Below are 20308 nucleotides of genomic sequence, written 5' to 3'. Positions count from 1 at the left end.
ATCAAGCAAGAATACTTTGTATTTAAGCAATAAAAGTATTTTACAGTCAAATCTGTTATCTTTGTTCACCTAAGATTCCCACAGAATTCAGCAAAAATATGATGTTCAAGAAATATGGCCCCCAAAAAAGAAAGCAAAAAGAAGTGTTATCAATAGTAAATGATAATCAACATTTCAATGTTAAAATACAAATGTAAGAAACTTAGTAAACAGCTTCAGATGGATAGAAAATAATATTAATATAATATTTTAGATACATAAGCACCAATTTTCAAGATGCAGACTACCATCTGCCAGGTGTAAATGTGAAATGATCCCCTGTTTCCTAGGACTCCTAGCTATTCATTGCAGCATATTTCATGCCACATAATATATTTTCTAATATTTTGTAAATTAAATGTATGAATAGATATCCCAAGTTTTAGCATTGGAGGTGTGAAATTAGTTCTGTACTCACACGTGTTTTCAATTGCTGGGGATTTAGAACATCCAGAAGCTTAGCTAGGAAAAAATTGCTCCAGTTATATTATACTAAAGTTAAAGTAATCCATACAGAACAAGAATAAAATCAGAATGGATTTTTTACAGAATCTACCATGTAAAATTAAACAGTGATTTTTTTTTTAGGACTGTTTTGGGGATTCAATGAATTTCAAAGAAACCCTTGTTTTAGGCACTAAACATGGTAGTGTGCCTCATTTCTCACAGCCTCTGAGCCTCATTCATATTGCAGTTATCACAAATTCTCTATAATAAGATCATTTTGTTTACAAAACCATAATCTTGCAAAACATCTGCATCACTAATGTAATTAAGGACTTGTGCACAGGCTAATGTGTTCTACCTAATCTTAGGTTAGCAAATTTTCAATTCTGTGTAAGGAATAGAATTATAATTTTTCCTTTTAGTAAATGCTTCAGGTTTTAATGACAAAAATTAACTGCATAACATTAGTATATTCCAAGAGACAAAGAAATCTAGGCTGTGGAAAATTTCCCTGCCACAAACAAACAAACAAATCTTTCCATGTAAATTTTACATGACTAATGCTAACTATGTGCTGAGCTTTTAAGAAATTAAATTGCTCTGCTATGTTGAACCATCATTTCATGCTCCAAACTGAGATAAAGTGAATAACTGCTAATCAAATACTCCTAATCCAAAACTCATTGATGTCAGTAGGAGACATTGTACTTGTTTGGCAGTCTATTGAAGTGTAACCAGTACTCTAGAAGCATAGGCTAAAATGTAACTCTGTTTGAAATGTTCTTAATTCAGACTAGGTGCTATCTGTTAAAGCAAATTACTTTTAGGCATCTGTGCTACACCCTAAGGTGGAATACTTACTCATTGTTATATTAAAAGCTCATGATTCCTAAATAGACCTTTCATTAATTCCTGCCTAAGAAAACAGTTGGCCTGAGCCAGAGAAAATGCAGAATAATTATCACTGTCAAAGTGCTCAGTCTCTTGTAGGACTGGATCCTCAATATGGCTATATAATACACTGTTAATGAGGTTTCATTAGAAACCACCCTCTCAGTCTAAATAATTTCTGTATTCACTTTTATTACAAAATAAAATACAGGCTGGTTTAGTTTTCTGAGTAAGCCCTTTCCATGATTTTACCTATGAAAGTCCTAAATCTGCTTACTTATTTCTCCACATTAGCTTACATGTAATACTTAAAATAGATGGCATTTACCATACAAAGTCATTAAGATCAAATTGGTTACTAGGTCATATCTTCTTTGTCTTAGAAGCAAGAGTTTCCAGGGTGGGGACATAAGTCATATAAATAAAACACGATAAATGTATTGGCAAAGTAGCAGAAAAAAGAAGTCTCAACTCTTCCAGTATGGTTAAGATGTAATCCATGTATGGAGTGAAGAAACAGGATTTTGAGGATGATAAACACAATTTTAGGCCACCTCTAACATTTCCTATTAAATGACCTAATCAGAAATATGACCCAGCTAGACTCCTTCCCCAGTGTTTAGCCCAACTGTGCTGGAGACCAAACAGCTGGGGTTATGCGTGCTTTTATCTCCTCCTTATCTACTCAGAGTATCTGAGTGGCCAGAAGGTGACTCAGAAATCCTATCTTCTCATTCACCTAAGGTGTTTTATTCATGTAGTTATAGTTACAATTACTGCAGTATTTGCAGTTTCCAAACAATTTTGGTGCCAGGTCCTAGGCAATGGAGCTCCTACTGATTTAGAGTTTCTGAAGATGAAAAGGTTATCTAACCGTTAGACTTGGAGATTAAATATTACAAAAATAATGTTAATAAGAATTTTTGAAGATTTTAAATGTCCTGAACATAACATTTATCTTTTACTAGTCACCAGTAGCGAACGCTTTGTGAACAATTTCTTCTCCAGGGTGTTTGCCTGCTCTTGGTACAAAGCCTCGTCATTCATGAACTAGGGTAGTCTCTTAATTACTGAATACTCATTACCTGAACCTGTTTTCTTTCTTCTCCTGTTTAAAATAGTACCTAATTCAAGTGCAAAAGCACTATCACATTAGTTGAAGGATCAGCTAAACTTCAGGAATGAATATTAACAGTGAATTGTGTTCAGTTTATTACTAATTACTAAATACTAATTATTTTTATTTCCAGAGACCTCTCAAGCAATAGGTCACAACATCGCTGCTCACAGAAGCACAGATCTAGTTAGAAAAGGGGACTACTCAATTGCTTAATATATGACTAACAGCAGAAGGGGTGATAAATTCTGCTGCACACTGGAGTGTCTCTGCTTTCAAACACTTGGCTTTATAACCTTAGCATTGTTGTCTTAACATCTTTTTTTTCTGTAGAGTTTTATAATGAAGATACTTACTGAATATTTAGAGCTTGTCATATCCACTTAGAGTCTACCTAAGTATACTTCAGGCAACAATGAAGCTATATTCATCACACTCTAGAAGTGGAAGACAAGTACTAAAGATTCAGTAAAGGCAAAGCATTATAAAACTGCAACTTTTATGAAGTCCATGTGAAATTAAAAAAAATACATATAATTTATAACTTAATAAAAGCTGTTTTAATAAATATGTGTCTATACTTATGAGCTTCATATTAATACATAAAATAAATTATATCATAAAATTATTTAATACTCAAGTAGAAAAATAACCCTCCAATAAGAAGTCAGAAATCTACTACTATACCACCAGCATCAGATTTTACTGTTGTAAAATCCATGGGCGCAATCTCCTACACAGTGAAGTTAATAAAGACCAGATCTGTGTTCAGACAGTGAAGTTCAACATTTTTTTAGTTTCTCTGATACATGCAGTTAACAATCAGTGCCAAATTAAGATAAGCTTCCAGCTGTTTTTTTTCATGGATTCCTGGAAGCCAAGTCTCACTGTTTTCTTTTAGTGCTTTGCACTATTCACTATACTAGCAATTTTCCTATTTGTATCTTCACAAAAGCCATATCAGAAAAAAACATCATGGAAATTTACAATGTTTCCAAAATGAGACTCCACTGTCCAAGTTCATATTTGCTCTCCTCCCTCCTGCTATTCTCCTTTACACTCTTCCCTATCACCAAAGACTTTGGCAACCTGGCCAATATGATTTCCCCTATCCAGTTTTGTGCCACAGCCCTTGGAAAAGCTTTCATCCTCCTGCTTAAAGGAAAGGGCCTCTAACTACAGCAGGCAGAGCAAACCAGCTGGTTCATACGGGATCTTGAGCAAGGAAAGAGCAACCTACAAGATGAGTAAGGCTGTGTGTCAAAGCACTCACAGCGAAACAGCCCAGGAAATGTGTGTACACTGAGCGTGGCTGAGGTGTGCTGACTCCTACACTGATCCTGGATGCTGTGCTTGAATCAGGCATTAGCCACCACCACAATGGGTGGAAAAAATAACAAATCCCACAAGTTAATGTAGTCTGCTTGTATATCTTTTGAGAGCAGAAGCATGTTAAAGATACTCAGACCACTTGCTTTACACCTTTCCTGCTAGGTATGTTTTTCATTATTTGCTGCAGCTTGCAGTCCCCATGTCAGTCCCTTCAGGATTGCCTCCCCCTTTTAGAGAAAGAAAAAGCAGTACAAGTTGTAAAAACCCTGGTTATTCAGACGTGCATGCAGAAGCTGATTTATTTTTAATAGAACTGCAGTACTTTAGGTTTAAATCATATTAATGTAAAAGCATGTTTCCTAGCCCATTAAAGCTTAAATTGTGCAGATTAATATACTTCCTCTACTACTGCTCTGTTTTGGAAAGCAACCAAATTGAAAATTCAGTTCAGTCTGAAACAAACATATTTTTGTTATTATCTTTGATATAACTGGTCTTGTTACTAACAGTATATATTGCCAATGTAATTTGAGGCAATTGAAACAAATGAGGGTATAGTTATGCCAGATAAAATATAAGACCGTTTCATTTCCTCTGTGAAATGTCGAAGTTTATGATTCTGGTGTCTAGAACAGAATAGAGTTGAGATAACCACAACCCACACACCAGTTTCATTTGTGGACTGCAGACACTTCTTGATCTGTGCCAATAGATTACAGTAGTATGTTTTTAAAGAGCTCATCATTTATATAAGAAGACAAGAGTTGAAATGAAAATGTGTAGAGGAAAACAGCCCTCATAAAGTGAAAGAAGCCCAAGATAGCTGTAAGGTGACATAACATCTATCAGTGAAATGAAACAGCTGTCTCAGGCAAGACAGATAAAAGTAAATGACTTCAAAGCAGAGGAGGAAAGTCAGGACCAACCCTGAATTCCTCCGTCTTAATCGGTGTCCATAATGTAGAAAGGGGGTTGAATACTAAATGTAAGCTTTTAAACACTTCTCCACATCTGGCAGCTGCTGGACAAGTATTGGAGTAGATGGTGCATTGCTGGGATTCAATACTGTAATTTTTGTCATTCTTTGTGTTCTTGGTATGCATATGACAAATCAGATTTTTTTAGAGACAATTTAGAAATTTTTGAAAGTATCACTCAGTGACATTCCAAAAATTTCAGACAGTATTTTTTTCTGCAAAAAAACCTCTGTTAAAGACACAACAATTATATGAAAAAAAAAAAAGTCTTAAACACAAAAAGTTCTTATGGAAAGTTCAAAATTACTGCTGAAAGCTGTAATGTTGAAGTACTTCAGAGTTGAAAGTATTGGCATTCCAATTAAATGAGAATTAGTGCCTGTTTCCTTAAAATTTCCCTTGAAATTAAGCAACTGAACAAGAACTAATGTAGTCTAGGCTGGAAGGAAATATAATTTTTAAGGCCCTGCAGCAGATCAAGCAAAATAATCCTATTTCAAACATTATGTCATTAGAGTTGATCGGGATGATTAGTTTTGATTGGGCAAAAAATAGCCTAACACCAAAGTAAATTATCTGTTCAGATGGAATAATGGAGAGAGCTTGAAAATTGTTGTTGGGTGTTGGGCATTATTTTTATGCAAAGTGAAAATTGTGCACTTATAACCATGTTTTATGTTCCTCATTATCTGAAGTCTTACTTCCCTACATTTGCATGTGAACTTAAATTTGTGGCATAGTTCTGAACACCTACCGGTGAACAAGTCTATCATAGCGTCTATAAATAAAAGTGAAGGTGCTTGAACTCTTCATAAAGCTAAGAAAGAAACAATTAGAGCTGCTGATTAACACCCAGGAGGTGTCTGATTGTCTTTCTGGTAACAACACAAGTATTTTTTCAGTCATCAGCCCACCAGATCATTGGAAACAGTAGTTAAAGGTGAAAGACTTTGTTTACTCTATTCTTTGCTTGTATTTGTGCTAGAGGTGGTTTTTGCCAATTAAATTGGCCCACAAGCTATTCATAAATACAAATGTAATTTGCGATATTCAAGCAGTGTGATATATTCATATAAAGGAATTTTACTAAAATAATGCCAAAGAAATATTTGCATTACAGGCTAATATAAAAAGAATTATTAGCTGCAGCAGTAGCATAGCCCATTTTGCTTAATGCTGAAAAAAAAGCAGTCTTGCATATGAAGAAATAATTACTAAAGACAAGACAGCAGACATAGCAGTAGAAAACTATATCTACAAACCAAACAGGGTGAGAGCTTACGGACTAGTACATTAGTGCTGTCACATTGCCAGTGAGGTCCAAGGGGCAGCTTTGGTACAGCACCCTCCCAGGCCATGTCTAGATATGGTACTGGATTTAACTCAGGCCAGGGAACAGTCCCACCAGGTAGTGTAGATGCAGCCAGCCTATTCTGAAACATTAGTTTAGCTGTAAGGGTGTGACCCATAACCTGATAGCTGGCCTGAAGTCAGAGAGGTGTTCATGGTCTGTTTCATTTACAGGCATGTTTTGCTATCTATCATGAATGTATTGCTAAAAAATTCAACGGTTAGTGACACAGTGGCCTCCGAAGCAAGTTCTCCCATAAGTACTACTGTAAGAAAGAGGGGGTGCATGCTGTGTCTTCAGAAATGTTTAACTCTGAAGCACATCAGGCTTGGAGGATGGAGAACAGGAGCATCAGGATCGTCAAATGGGAGATTCCGGCTTTTTAGAGACTGACCTTAAGGTGTGGGTCACTGCTCTGAAAGATCTCTGCTGCTTCATCTGTGAGACTGCAACCAGACAATTACTGCTTTTTTCCAGCCTCCACCTTTGATTGACTCGATTGGACTTTCACTCATGTAAGAAAGGTGGTGAAGCTGCTGCTGCTGCTGATGATGATGATGATGATTAAAATGCAACTCTTCAAAAAGAGGCAGCAAGACAGCTCACTGTAAAAGGTTTGCTTTGGGCAGTACGTTTCATAGACCAAGCAGCTGCTCTGCTCCACACAGCCAGCTTCCAAAAATACTGTTGACGATCGTGCCGATGCTCCTCCAGCCTTACCATCCTCTGTGAGGTATACTGTCCCCATCAGATAAAAGACTATATATTTGCCATCATGTTGTTTGCTAATGTCTTTGATATCCTGAAGGACAATTCATTGTTTTAATGCATGATGTAGTGTAATTCATCATGCAGCAAGAACAATACTAATCACCTTTCCTGTTTGCATCAGCCATCACTCTTCAGCCCCTATTGTATCTGAAGCAATCTGAGCTCATTTATATTAATCATGAGTTGTTTGTATAGAAAAAAGCCAGTTACAGACTGTATGCATAGGTACCATACTGCAGAAAAATATAGAGCGAGCTGAGTATTGGAGAAGATAAAAATAGGAAACGAGAAGGGTGTTTTCTTTTCTTAGGTTTATAAAGCAAATAAATAGATTAAACAAACAGCATATAATCAAATGTTACAGAGAAAAAAATATTCAGGAAACATAATGTGAAAATGAAGATAAGCTCAATTAAAAGAAATTGAAGAAGAACTTTCAAACTATCAGAAGACTTAAAAATTCTCTTCTGATTTGCACTTTTAAAGAACTGCAATATGAACACTATGAAATATTGCATATATCTTCTCAATGATATGGTCTCAAAAGTATAGCTCTGTACCCAGTTCAGTGCATTTGCATTGAGATTTATCAACCTCCTCTCCTAAGTGTGCGAGCTGGACATTTATTTATTTTTGTTTCCACTATTAAGGGTATCTTACGTTATACATCAGCTACTGGGATGAATGCAGTATTCTATTGCTTATAAAAAAAAGACTACTTTGACTCTTCAGTTTACAATTGAACCTAAATATAAATGCTTCTTGCATTTATTTGTTATAAAATGCAAATGCCTAATTTTAAATAAAAAAATAATTTTACATCCAAAATAGTGACATTGAAATTGTGCGCTATCAGAAGTGAACTATATCCCTAAATAATTCTCTGACTCATGCCTATTATAGTTTTCCATGGACATAATATGTCATAAACCAGTGTATTTTAAAGATGACAGTACAAAATAACCCTACATAATATTTCATATTAATATCTCCCAAGGCACAGTATAAAACCAGGGTGTAAAAGGTGCTATATCATTTAGCATTAACTGAGTCAAGAATTCTTATTTTTGTCTTTAGCTTTTAATGTTGGATGTAATCCAAAGCTAATTTCCATATTTCTACTAATGACTAAGAAATTTTCTTTTCTAGTCTTGAACCTTATAATAGAATAGCTCATAGAGAGCAGTTTCAGGCAAAAATAAGAGTAACCTAAAAGTACAGTTCAGCTACAAACATACTTTTTAGATCATCAATCCCAAATCAAAGGGTCAGTTCCCCCAGCGTATTCATAAAATCCCATGTAAGATTAATGTCCGTTAGATATCACAAAACCAAGGGAAGAATATAAGCAATCTTGATAGCAAGGCAATATTTATCAGTAAGTTAGTTTAATGTATAGCAGAATATTCGCATTAAAAGAATTGCAGGGAACAGAAGAAAGAAAATGCTTTCTTTTGAGCCAAGTCATCAGCTGACATTTTGGTAGCCAGATCTGGTAATGGTGCCACTTTAAGTGCCATGAAGATGCCTTGATTCTCGTCATTTTTTATTCACCAAATGCTCACAAGATACAACTCCTTAAAAGATATTCAAGTCATACATTTCTACCTGCTAACGTCCAAATACATGATGCAACTAAGATAAGGACTCAGACTGGGGAAACAATCAGAACCTATTCACAGTGAAAAATTCCTAGTACTGCAAGGCTTGTATTTTTGTGTAAACTATTCCATGAATTTGTCATGTTGGGGGTTTTTTTGGTTGGTTTTTTCAGTGGTTTTTAACACAGAAAGAAAATAAGAGGTTGTCCCATTACTGTGGTATGTGAGAAGCCGAAGGAATGACATTGGCAGATGCCCTGAAAATGAGGCAAATAAGGGTGGTATCACTCTGGCGGTGTGGTTACACTGGACTTGGATCTTAGGCTGAAAGTTTCAGGAGAGCAGTCATAAAGGCATTTAAGGCACAGCAAGAGTCTCACCTACTGGTTTCCAGGCATGTCTTACAGTATGTATCAGATTATTAAGAGCACTGGGTTTTTTTAGGAATAGTAAATACAATATTTCATAAAGGTTCAAGTGAAAAAGGCTTCGTCTGAGAGTTGTCATTATTGATAGGAAATATTGAACAGATAGGCAAACCATTAGATTATTACAAGATACAAAAATATCTCTAAAGGATTCATCCATTTGAAACAGGATTGGAAAAATATTACTGAAGACATTCTTTTTGAGCTGGATATATCTTCTGCAATGTGATTTATGAAGCAGGAATTCCATCATCCTCTTTATTGTTCTGCTAGCTAAAAAGAAGACTTTGAAATGGCAGGTTTCTTCTAAAATTAAGATTTATTGAAGAGATAATAAGAAAGATTAGACTTGTCAATGTCTGCTGGATGTATGGTCTGAGCAACTAATTTTTCATTTTGCCAAACAATTCTTTAAGCTCATAACAAGTTTTCTAAAAAACACTCTTTTTTGCATGAAGCCTTATTTCAGTAAGTTTTTTAAAGAGAGTAACAAGGTAACCACCAGATTTCTAAGACATCAGAAGTACTCCAAGACTCCTAACCATTCTTATATTTCCTCCAGGAATATAAGGTGAAAATCTGCACCTCATTCAGATTTATTTCTATTTATTTCTTTATTCAATAGCTTTATATAAATATATATAGAAGAAGCCTTGATAAAAGCACATTATATTTCTCATGTATAAGGAAATTCTACTGGTATCCCCACTATTTGATTCATTGTATTAATTAAATTAAGTCTTGTCACATAGTAGCAGCCCTGAAACATGACAGGGAAGTAAATTGTTCCATGTTATAAGTGGTAGGGTATTTACATATTTGTCCAATTTTTCTGCTGATCTACAAACATATTAGTGCTTTACATGACTTTTTTACTTTACAACTTGCATATAATGTTTCTGCCTGAATATCAGATAAAAGCTTAAAGGAAGGCTTGGTGTTTTAAAGGAAAACTCTTTTCTCACTTAGCAACAATTCATCATTCAAGCCTAGGGCCTCCTGAAAGCAGCTGCAAAGAAAAGAGTGGATGTTCTGTTATTTCACTTGCTTTCTGGCTGTCTTTTATTTTATTAGCAACACTACAGGGGACCAATTATAACAAGAATAAACAAGATATCTATTTGGGTTTTTCATTATTTGACTGCTGCAGCTCCTTTTCCTCTGTTAGAGCTTTTCAGCTGAAAACACCCCATGGTTTTGCCCATAAACAGGATTTTGGAAGCATACTTAGAGTAATGGTATTCACTAGTGCAGAATAAACTCAACCATAATGTTAAAATGAAGTCTCTGGGTTTGTTTCTGCAAAACTGCAAGCTTCAGTGTGAATTTCAGTCTGGCTGCACCTTACACTACCTTTAAAAGAGTAATTGCAGTGCTGCCCTGTTTCAAAGACTTTGCCAGAAAAGAACAGCTTTAGCTAGTGGTCTCCTGTAGAGCTTTCAGGAGATGTACTTAAATTAAATAATAGCTGTGCCCCTGTGTCTAGGTCAATGTTGTCAAATTTACAGCCCCTGTCAAAGGCAAGGCCAAGTCTTGCCTTTCTTGGCCCATACAACTTATTACTTATCTTGCATATACTGATGGCTTACAGGATGTGCCCTATCATAACCTTGGAGAAGAAGAAAGGGATACACTACAAATAGAAAATTTTGACTATGCTACAGCCATTTAGCATTGATTCATTGACATATTAAAGACTTAAGTCTGTTTGTTCTTTTGAGTCAGTGTCCTGGTTTCAGCTGGGATAGAGTTAACTGTCTTCCTAGTAGCTGGTACGGTGCTATGTTTTGAGTTCAGTATGAGAAGAATGTTGATAACACTGATGTTTTCAGTTGTTGCTCAGTAGTGTTTAGACTATAGTCAAGGATTTTTCAGCTTCTTATGCCCAGCCAGGGCACCTGACCCAAACTGGCCAACAGTGTATTCCATACCATGGGACGTCCCATCTAGTTTAGGAACTGGGAAGTGGGGGGGCAGGGATTCGCCGCTCGGGGACTGGCTGGGTGTCGGTCGGGGGGTGGTGAGCAATTGCCCTGCGCATCATTTGTACATTCCAATCCTTTTATTACTACAGTTGTCATTTTATTAGTGTTATCATTATCATTATTAGTTTCTTTTTTTCTGTTCTATTAAACCTTTCTTATCTCAACCCAGGAGTTTTACTTCTTTTCCTGATTTTCTCCCCCATCCCACTGGATGGGGGTGGAGTGAGTGAGCGGCTGCGTGGTGCTTAGTTGCTGGCTGGGGTTAAACCACAACAGTCAGCATGGAGGATCTTTGTGAGTTTTAAAAAAAAGTAAGGATGTTGCATTCAGCCTGCTAAAGAAAGGAGTTTATACTGCATCAAGCCACTGGCTACTGGTTGGGCATGGAATTTTGGTGAAAGGACCATAAACATTAATTGAAGATATTTGTTCCTTTAATACTCCAAACACAGGCTGGATGCAGCCCCAAGGTTTGCCCCTGCCAGAGTTACTTTTGATGATTGTGATTGCAGCCATAATTTTCTACTAAAGCCCAAATGTTTAATATCATATGGACAAGAACTCAGAATAAGGGAAACAATTCATACATCTATTCACACCAATTAACACTTACAAGATCTGTGAGAGTCTCTGTGTAAAACTTTGCATTCTTACTTTCATCTTTGTTTTTATTTTATATGAAGTTTTCCTGCCTTTAATGCTTATATGCTTCCCAAGTTAATTTGTCTCACAGCTGCCCTGTGTTTCTCTACGTTTGTGGAATACCTTCCTTGCCACCATGTGTGGACTTATTCCTTCTAGAAGACCAATAAACACCAGCCTACCTATCATATGAGTATCAAAAAGCAATAACATTCATATTAGCTATCAATAAACACATGAGCAATAAAATGAGTTAGTGTCCCCGTTAAATGACATTTCCTGTCCTTCATATGTATTTTATATAGATTATAAATCTTTTGGGCATGAACCCTTCCTCTATCTGAAAAAGGATGAATAGTTGTAGCTACATGTTTTGGATAAAGGTAGGGAAAGGGTAACAGCAAAGATGGTGTTGTAGATGTGGCCTGCACATCACAGTTTTTGAGTATACCTTGATGGCTGCTAGTTTTGTGACGGTATGTATGTTAGTCTGGCGGCCTCATGCACACACAGTGTTATCAACATAGGTTGCCAGATTCTGTGCTGAAAATTGTTTATTGAAAGATGATGGCCTTGAGGTATTTCAGCATATTTAGCTGCTATTGAACTTTGCAGTTGCTTGAAAATATCTGTTTCTTTCCAACTTATTACGGTCTAATAAAAAATACTATTTCTTCCTACAAGCTTCAATACAAACAAGTGTTTCTCTATCATTTAATTTTAAGTAGACTTCACATTTATATTGCACAGGCAGTATCTCTATACTTGACAAAAAGCATAGAAGAATACAATGATTCTGTTTCAAATGATCATTAATACAATTTGACTTCCCTAGAGAAAGAAGTGCAAAGAAATTTATGAACTGTGTTCCAGGTTCAGAAACAAATTAAAGGAAGATCTTCATCTGGTGAATTTATCAGATCTATGATGATTAACTGTAGGTGATGTTCTCACTTACGGTGTTGGAGCAGAAGGTAAGAAGTACACCATTTGAACTTCAATCTGGCTTTGGATTTCACTCAGTGTCACTAAGTTGATGAGTATGCTTAGGGAGTTAAAAACAATCTGATTGTGGTATCATGACACAAGTTTTTGAAGCCCTATCCTTCATGACTGACTAAAACTAGTGGAGAAACATGAGCTTATTGATGAGATTGATACTAACGTTTCTCAAGAAGATAAGCTGCCAGTCCCACATAAACAAGGAGAAATTTTTGCTAAATAAGCCATTCTCAGATACTAACAATCTCACCAGCTGTTATTTTCTCTTGAACTTGGCAGGAGCATAGAAAGGCAGTCACAAGGTCCCTCTTCAGCTATATTTTTATTACACACTTTTCTGTTGTTTCTCTTAATCTAAGTTTGTAACTTCGTAAAAGACTCCAATGATTACAGATATTTATGACTAATAATTAGTCACAAATAAGTGCTATCTATGAAAATCTATTCAAGCTGTACTGTTGACCACAATCAATCCACTGCAAGACCTTACAGAAGAAAATGGAAAGGCTGATTAATGAGTTCATTCATCACTCTCCAAAAGGCCCTGAGGTTAACACTGTGGAACTGCTTTTCTACGTCTGGGTTTGTGTATGCTATACCCTGTATGAGTCCATCTTCCCATCTTCCTCCTACAGTACAAAGATGAATCCTAGATACAGCTCAAAGAAACCTTTCCAAGTGCCTTACAAAGCAAAGAAGCTAGATTAAAACAGCTATAAGAATTTTAACAAAACACAGAAATACAAATTATTACAAAAAATATGTACTATACCCTGAGGATATCACAATGATTGTAGTTCAACTCCATTAGACCTATGGCAAAACCTGGATTCACACCATCAATACTTACATGGCGTGTGGCCACTTGGGAGATGATGTCTGTCCAATGAATACCTCACAGTGACCACCTACACCTCGGTTGCACAGAAACTTCTCACTGGAATGAGCAAGGTATTTTGAAATTTGATTTGTAGGCCTCTGTCAAGCAGCACTGATATGACCATCACTTAAGTGACATTAATTTGTAATACATCTACACAACAGCTATCTGTTTGGGGTTGTTTCGTTTGGAGAAAAGGAGGCTGAGGGGAGACCTTATTGCTCTCTACAACTACCTGAAGGGAGGTTGTAGTGAGGTGGGTCTTGGTCTCTTATCCCAAGTAACAAGCGATAGGACAAGAGGAAATGGCCTCAAGTTGCACCAGGGGAGGTTTAGATTGGATATTAGGAAAAATTTCTTCACTGAAAGGGTTATCAAGCATTGGAACAGGCTTCCCAGGGAAGTGGTTGAGTCACCATCCCTGGAGGTATTTAAAAGACATATCGATGTGGCACTTAGGGACATGGTTTAGTGGGACTTGGCAGTATTAGGTTTACAGTTGGACTCAATGATCTTAAAGGTCTTTTCCAACCTAAATGATTCTATGATTCTATGAAATTTTAGCATTCCTTGGCTGACTTCAACTACTCCTTTAGCTGAGGGCTCCTACATCTGAAAATGGACTTACTAGAAGCCTGTCAGACCTTTATCTAGAGACTCTCAGGCTTGATGGAAAATGTTTATTTCATTTAGCACTTAATGCTTTTGTTTCTGTAATTTCCATACTTCTTATTACTTTCATACTCAACAACAATTGCTACAGAAAAAGCAAATAAACAGTGTCTGATTTGATCGACAAACAGCAATACTTGAGGCTTATCGTTTGCAACTCAGAGCAACTCAGCCAACCAAAGCTGCTTCTTTTTCAACCTATTTCCTTAGATGTTCCATATGGAGTCCTGACCCTCAGTGCAAGCATTTATCTAGATAATAATGAAATGAAGAGAAAGTCTTCATTGGTTTTTGGTCCACCTTTGGACAGATTTTGTCAACATTCTTTTACAGAGAAGAGGAAGCATCTGTTGTTCTCAGGATATGGAGGTCAAAGACGGCAAAGGCTGCAATGCACTGGTGGAAAACCAGCAAAAAAGAAAACTATAATATAAAGAACTAAAGACAGTGAATGCTAATAAATTAATCTAGATTAATTAGTCTGTTCAGACCATAACATTATCAAGTTCTTTGACTTGATTTTGCCAAGCTTCCTGACTCTACATTATTTTCTTCTTATTCTGTGTGCTGAGTTCCCAGTGCTCTGTCTGGAAGCCTGGTTGTAGTAGAAGTACTGATAGAGTCACCTTTGTTTTATTTTATCCTAATTTAGTGGCTAGGAAGAAATTTTCACATGATCCTTATAATTAATCCAAAATACTACAGATCTAAATTACAGTTTTTCCCAGTATTTTTCAGTATTTCTTGAAAGAAGGAGGAGGTTAGGAGGATTAAAAGCTCTGTGCTGCCATGAGAATGAGATTTTGCAATTCTTCATCCTGCAAGACTACACAACGGGTATTTTTTATGTTGTATTGAAAGGGGAGACTTTTATACAAAAAAATAATAAAGAAATTCCCTGAAAAACAACAACAAAACTCTATTTGTAGTTTGGGCACAGCCTAAACATTGATATTTTGGTAAAGGAATTAAAATTATTAAAAGAATAATTATGTCAGTACTACTTTGACATGGAATAGAGCACTCGGTAGTACTGAGCCATGAGAAACCAATAAAGAGCATTTTGCTCATGTAGGAACTATTTTTCTCTGACATAACTCTTCCAAATTCATTGGTCTGATGCCTCATATATGGCAGCAATTAGAATCAGGGGTCTCCAGGAAAATAGCTAATAGATTATGAGCAGTATAATGCTATACCTAATCCTGAAAGCTGAATGAATGACACACACAGTTCCGGGTAAATGTTCATTGGGGTGGAGAACTCTGTGAAACATTGAGTTATCCTCCAGTAAAGCCAATTTCACACAGCAATAGACTTCTAATACTATTCCCGCTTTATAATCCATATCTAGTAGTCTCTCCCCACTGCTAAGAAATATTTTGATATGTTTACAATGCCTAAGAAGTACCATCATGATTGATTAAACTATGCCAAAATAAATGAAATCTATCTGGTAATTGATTGTGCTTTCTTTACTAATCAGCTTTTGAAAGGACATTAAGGTTTCTTATGCAAAACAAATTAAGACTCTGTTTCTATATCTGCTCATCTCTTCTTCCCTATCAACGTGTAAATCTGTTGATCCACTTTTGCACAACAGAAGGCAGTGGTTTAAGTTTCTACATTGATTAGGTTACTACAAGCTTCGTGAAAACTGGCAACTGGAAGGAGAAGACCCAAATATGCATCTCTGATGTAAAGGGAGACAGAAATTCAGTTATTGACTGTAGTTGGAATCAGCCAAATGCCCATGCAAGCATGTGTCTAGCACCCTGGCTAGCAACAGCACATGCTTCTGGTGGATGTCACGAGATGATGGAAAACTTGGGCTCACTTCTCCTGGAAGAGTTAGGGGACAACATTAAAATCTGTAGGCAATGAGGCATTAATAATTCTACTACTCACAAAATAACTTGCTTTTATTTTGGTTATTCATGTACTTGATAGTACAAAAATGTTAGGGAGTTTTTTATTTAAGTATGAATATTTATTACTAACATATAGCAAACAAACAAATTGCTCCTGGAATAAGTGGACTTTAATGGGCTACTTTTAGAATCACAGGAAAAGTAATTTCTAACAGTGACCAGAGAATTGTATTAGAGAAAGGAAGATGTTATTTTTGCAGAAACTAATTCTCCATCTCCTTGCCTCACTGCAGAGCTTCTGACTGCAATCTTTCCCACACCTCCTTCTCCCTAGTTCCTTGCAACAATCTTAACAGAGAGAGAGTCCGGCTGATCCTATAGTTTGACATGCAAATCTTTTGAGAGAAATACTACATTTGAGAGAAAAAGGAGAAATCTTCTGTGTAGCAAATTTGTTTGCTTATTATTATTATTACTACTACTATTACTCTTATAGCTGCTTCATGCTATTTAAGAGCTAAATAAATAGTATAATAATTTCTAAGGAGATGGAATAGCTGGAGGACTGAGAAAATATACAGCATTGCATATTAAATGTTTTTTTCAAATTATTATACCATTTCTTATGTGGCTTTAATGTCAATACATATGGAATGTCTATCTACTTATATAGAACCCTGGATTTCTTCTGTATGTTGCAATTCTGACTTACTTCCTTTCCTCCTTCCAAAGTGCTGAAATTTGCCATGAAGCTACCACTGTCTCCCTAATGTGCTCCAGTACAATCATCCTCATTACCAAAAACAGGATTTCTGACATAACTGCTAAACTTCCAAGTAGTTGCTTGGGATTTAGAAACACTGCTCTCATTGACTTTAACAAGATTAGTGAGACTCTACTGCATGCTAAGCTTTGAAAATTTAGGTGGAACCATTAAACATTAATGACTACAATGGTTAGACTCAAATAAATTAAAACAATTGAACTAATAACACCATTGTGTCTCACCAGAATTTTATGATAGTTTCTCATAAAATAAAGAATAATTCATCAAGGAATTTTATTTTGTCCTTCCTTCAAATATTCCTTTGATGTCTCCTGTCAGCCATGACAAATAATTCCCACAGTAGTGCTGTTTACTGTATTGGTGCTGTAGAACTGGTTAAGCTCTTTTTTGTTTTCTGTTGTTTATAGATAATTAGAAGTATTTTAGAGCTCTTATAAGCTATTGCTTAAGTATTTGCCATTGTGGTATTATAGTCAGTTCTCAAATTTATTTATATATATAAAATATATATATATAATATATATAATATATATAAAATATATTGTGTATACACAAACACACACATACACCTTGAACTTTGAGGAGATAGAAAAATAACAAAGGAAAAATGAAAATTGGCGAACTAGTTCTGAAAATACAGTATTTATCTTAATGTTCCAATGCATTTTAGTGATGGGAATGGAAAATGTGGTGGAGAAAAAGTACTAATTTTCAGTGTGGCTTGAAAAAAGGAAATAATAACAAATAGAACAAATCAGGGGTGATTTGCACAGTATACAAAAATTAACAAATAAATAGCAGCCTTTACTATGCTAAGGGAAGAAAGGACCATAGCCCCTAGGAAGTCTGGAATCAGAAATTTTGTATGCAGGGGAGTGTGAATTCTGCAGCAAGATGCACACATTTGACTGCATCACGGTAGGGAGTAATGTGGACCCCAACACACAGAGCTAGCAAGTGTCCATGTTCTTTTCTCCTCATCTCTGCCTGCTCTTGTCCCTAATATCTCTCTCTAATAGCCCAACTGCAGATACTTCCCAAGAAACCTGTAGCTATCATCTGCTGGAAGCCTTCAGAATTGGAGAACAGGAAGGCTGCTGTGATTTCTCAGTGGAAGAGGGATACGTATAGCATTGAGGAAACCCCAACTATGGAAGAAGACCATGACTGCTGTGCTGGTGTTTGGTCAGGTCTCTGCTCTCTGCTGAAAGTATCACAAGCTCCAAAGTGTTGCTACTCCAGAAAGCTTTGCACAGAACAGGACTGACTTGTCTGGGACGCCGAGCAAGCACAGCTTCATGTGCCACTGAGTGACAGAACTGTGAATTTCACATGTGAAGTAGCTGGGAGAGAATGCAGTCGAAGTAACTTTTCTTGGTCAACTGCCCAGGCATCTAGAAGCAGAAAAAACTGCACAATGCATTATCACCCAAATATATCCTGTATCCTTTGTTTTCTGAGCTTTCCTAGGAAGGCATCTTATTAACACCAGCTTTTAAAATAGCCATAGCATGTGAACACAAAATGTTTAAAGTCCATGTCTTCTGGAGGGTAAAATGATAGGCAGTTAGAGAAGACAAATTTAGGTAAATAGCAAGAGTGAGTTCCACACCATTTCAGTGTTTCCATACTCAATAATAATGTTCCTTAACCTGTAATTCACCACAAACTTCTGCAAATATTTGGGGTGCTGCTGGTTTGCTGCTGGGATTTATAGAGTGAATGATAGGATTCATGGGCTACATCATGCTTCATGGTAAAAGACATTTTTTGTCAAAGTCACATTAAATTTGTAGCTGGAACTAGCTACACAGTAGCTAGACTTAGAGGGTTTGATCCTGTGAAAACATACCAAAGGAAAAGACTTGCCTATTGATATAAGGGTGAACGTTTTGGTTTCAGAGAGGCTAGTCATATAAATGAAGCTGTGCATGCAGTTTTACATATCTTAAGTTGGATCACATTGTTATCTCAGTTATTTCTCGCCTCATGCAATATATTTATAATTCTTAAATAATACTCCTGGTTATAGAAGGAGAAAAAATGTCACTTTAGGCAATAAAGCTCTCCACATATATTTTTGTAATTCACCTAATTTTAAAGTAGCTGACGTCTCTCCTCCTCTTCTGTATTTGTCATTTAAATAAATAAAAACCCTAACAAACAGAAAGTATTGCTTTTGGACTTAAATTTTCTGCAATTTTTAATCTTGAGACAAATTTTTTACAAATTAGTTAAAAGGTCCTCAACGGTCTTCTATCAAAAGTGCTGATGTAATTTGGTAAGAGCTTTGGTAGGAGGATGCTCTAATTAGTGCGGATGGATAGCTACAAAACTCAGTTTAGCTCCACAGCAGTCACTAAAAAGAGGAGTTTATATATGAACTATAGTGTTTCCTTCTGAGTTAGTTTTTTCTGACACTTATTTCCATTTGTACTCATTTTGTTTCTCACTGATTAAATTATTTCCCAAATCACCTTGTTTTTCCATCATTCCTTATAGTTCAGCACTACTACCAAAGTGGTTTTGCTCAGTTTACATATTAAATGCAGTAAAATGTATTACCACAGAATTACATGCCTCAGAATGTGACAACCTGAAAACATATAATTTTCTGTGTTTAAGTGGGTTCAAACACTGTGAAATGTTTCTTTTTTTCTTGATAGGCAGCTAAATTTGCTCTATTTCTAGTCTGCCCTGGTCAGTTCTTAAAGTAATTTCTAAGCATTTCGCTCACAGTAAGAGAAATGCTTTATTTTATAAAAAATAAGTTTATATTTTTAAGTTCAAAGTTGGCCATCTTGGCCTAATTAGGTGGTTATTCAAAATATTGTGAGGACAATTCAAACCTACAGTAGTAGCACAGGTGAAATTGCACTGAAGACAGAGCAACTGTGCTTTAACTTGGTCAGAAATGTAAGTGGAAACAGTAGCTTCACTATAGATTTTAATGCATGCTCTGATCTCTAAGTAAAAATTCCCAGTGTTTCAGTGCAAGTTAGCTAACGAGTTGATCAAATCCTTTTAAATGAATAAAGATTACAGTTCTTTTGATAGTGTAAGTGCACCTAAGTTGCTGGAGTTCACTGGGCTCCTTAGGTCACTCATCACCCCATTTTTAGGCTGCACATTCTCAGTCCTTCTCTGCCGCACTTCATGCTGGAAGGACGTGCCTCCTCCCGCTTGGTTATAAGCTGCGATACAGGAGCCTTTTAGGGCTTTACAGCATCTCTGAACCTTTTACGCTGGCCCTTAACAGAACACTGTTTCCTCTGAACCTGAGTTAGGCTTAACAAAAGGAAGCTCTGAGACTATCTGGGCAGCGTAAGCATTTGCTGTAGTTGGCAGCGAAAAGAAATTGTACCAAGGCAGAACCAATGTCTTCATGTGTTAATCCAAGTACCTAAGTTAGAAAAGGAAAATAACTTTTCATATTAAATAGGTAACAACTTGTTTCATTTAAGGACGTGCTCCCCCTTTAGACAATATGCTAGTAGCTCCATCCATTTCTAGAA

Source organism: Haliaeetus albicilla, chromosome 2 (assembly GCF_947461875.1).
Source record: "Haliaeetus albicilla chromosome 2, bHalAlb1.1, whole genome shotgun sequence".
In the NCBI taxonomy this organism is placed as follows: Eukaryota; Metazoa; Chordata; class Aves; order Accipitriformes; family Accipitridae; genus Haliaeetus; species Haliaeetus albicilla.
The sequence above is the reverse complement of the archived record's forward strand: the minus strand, read 5'-3'. Positions refer to the sequence as shown.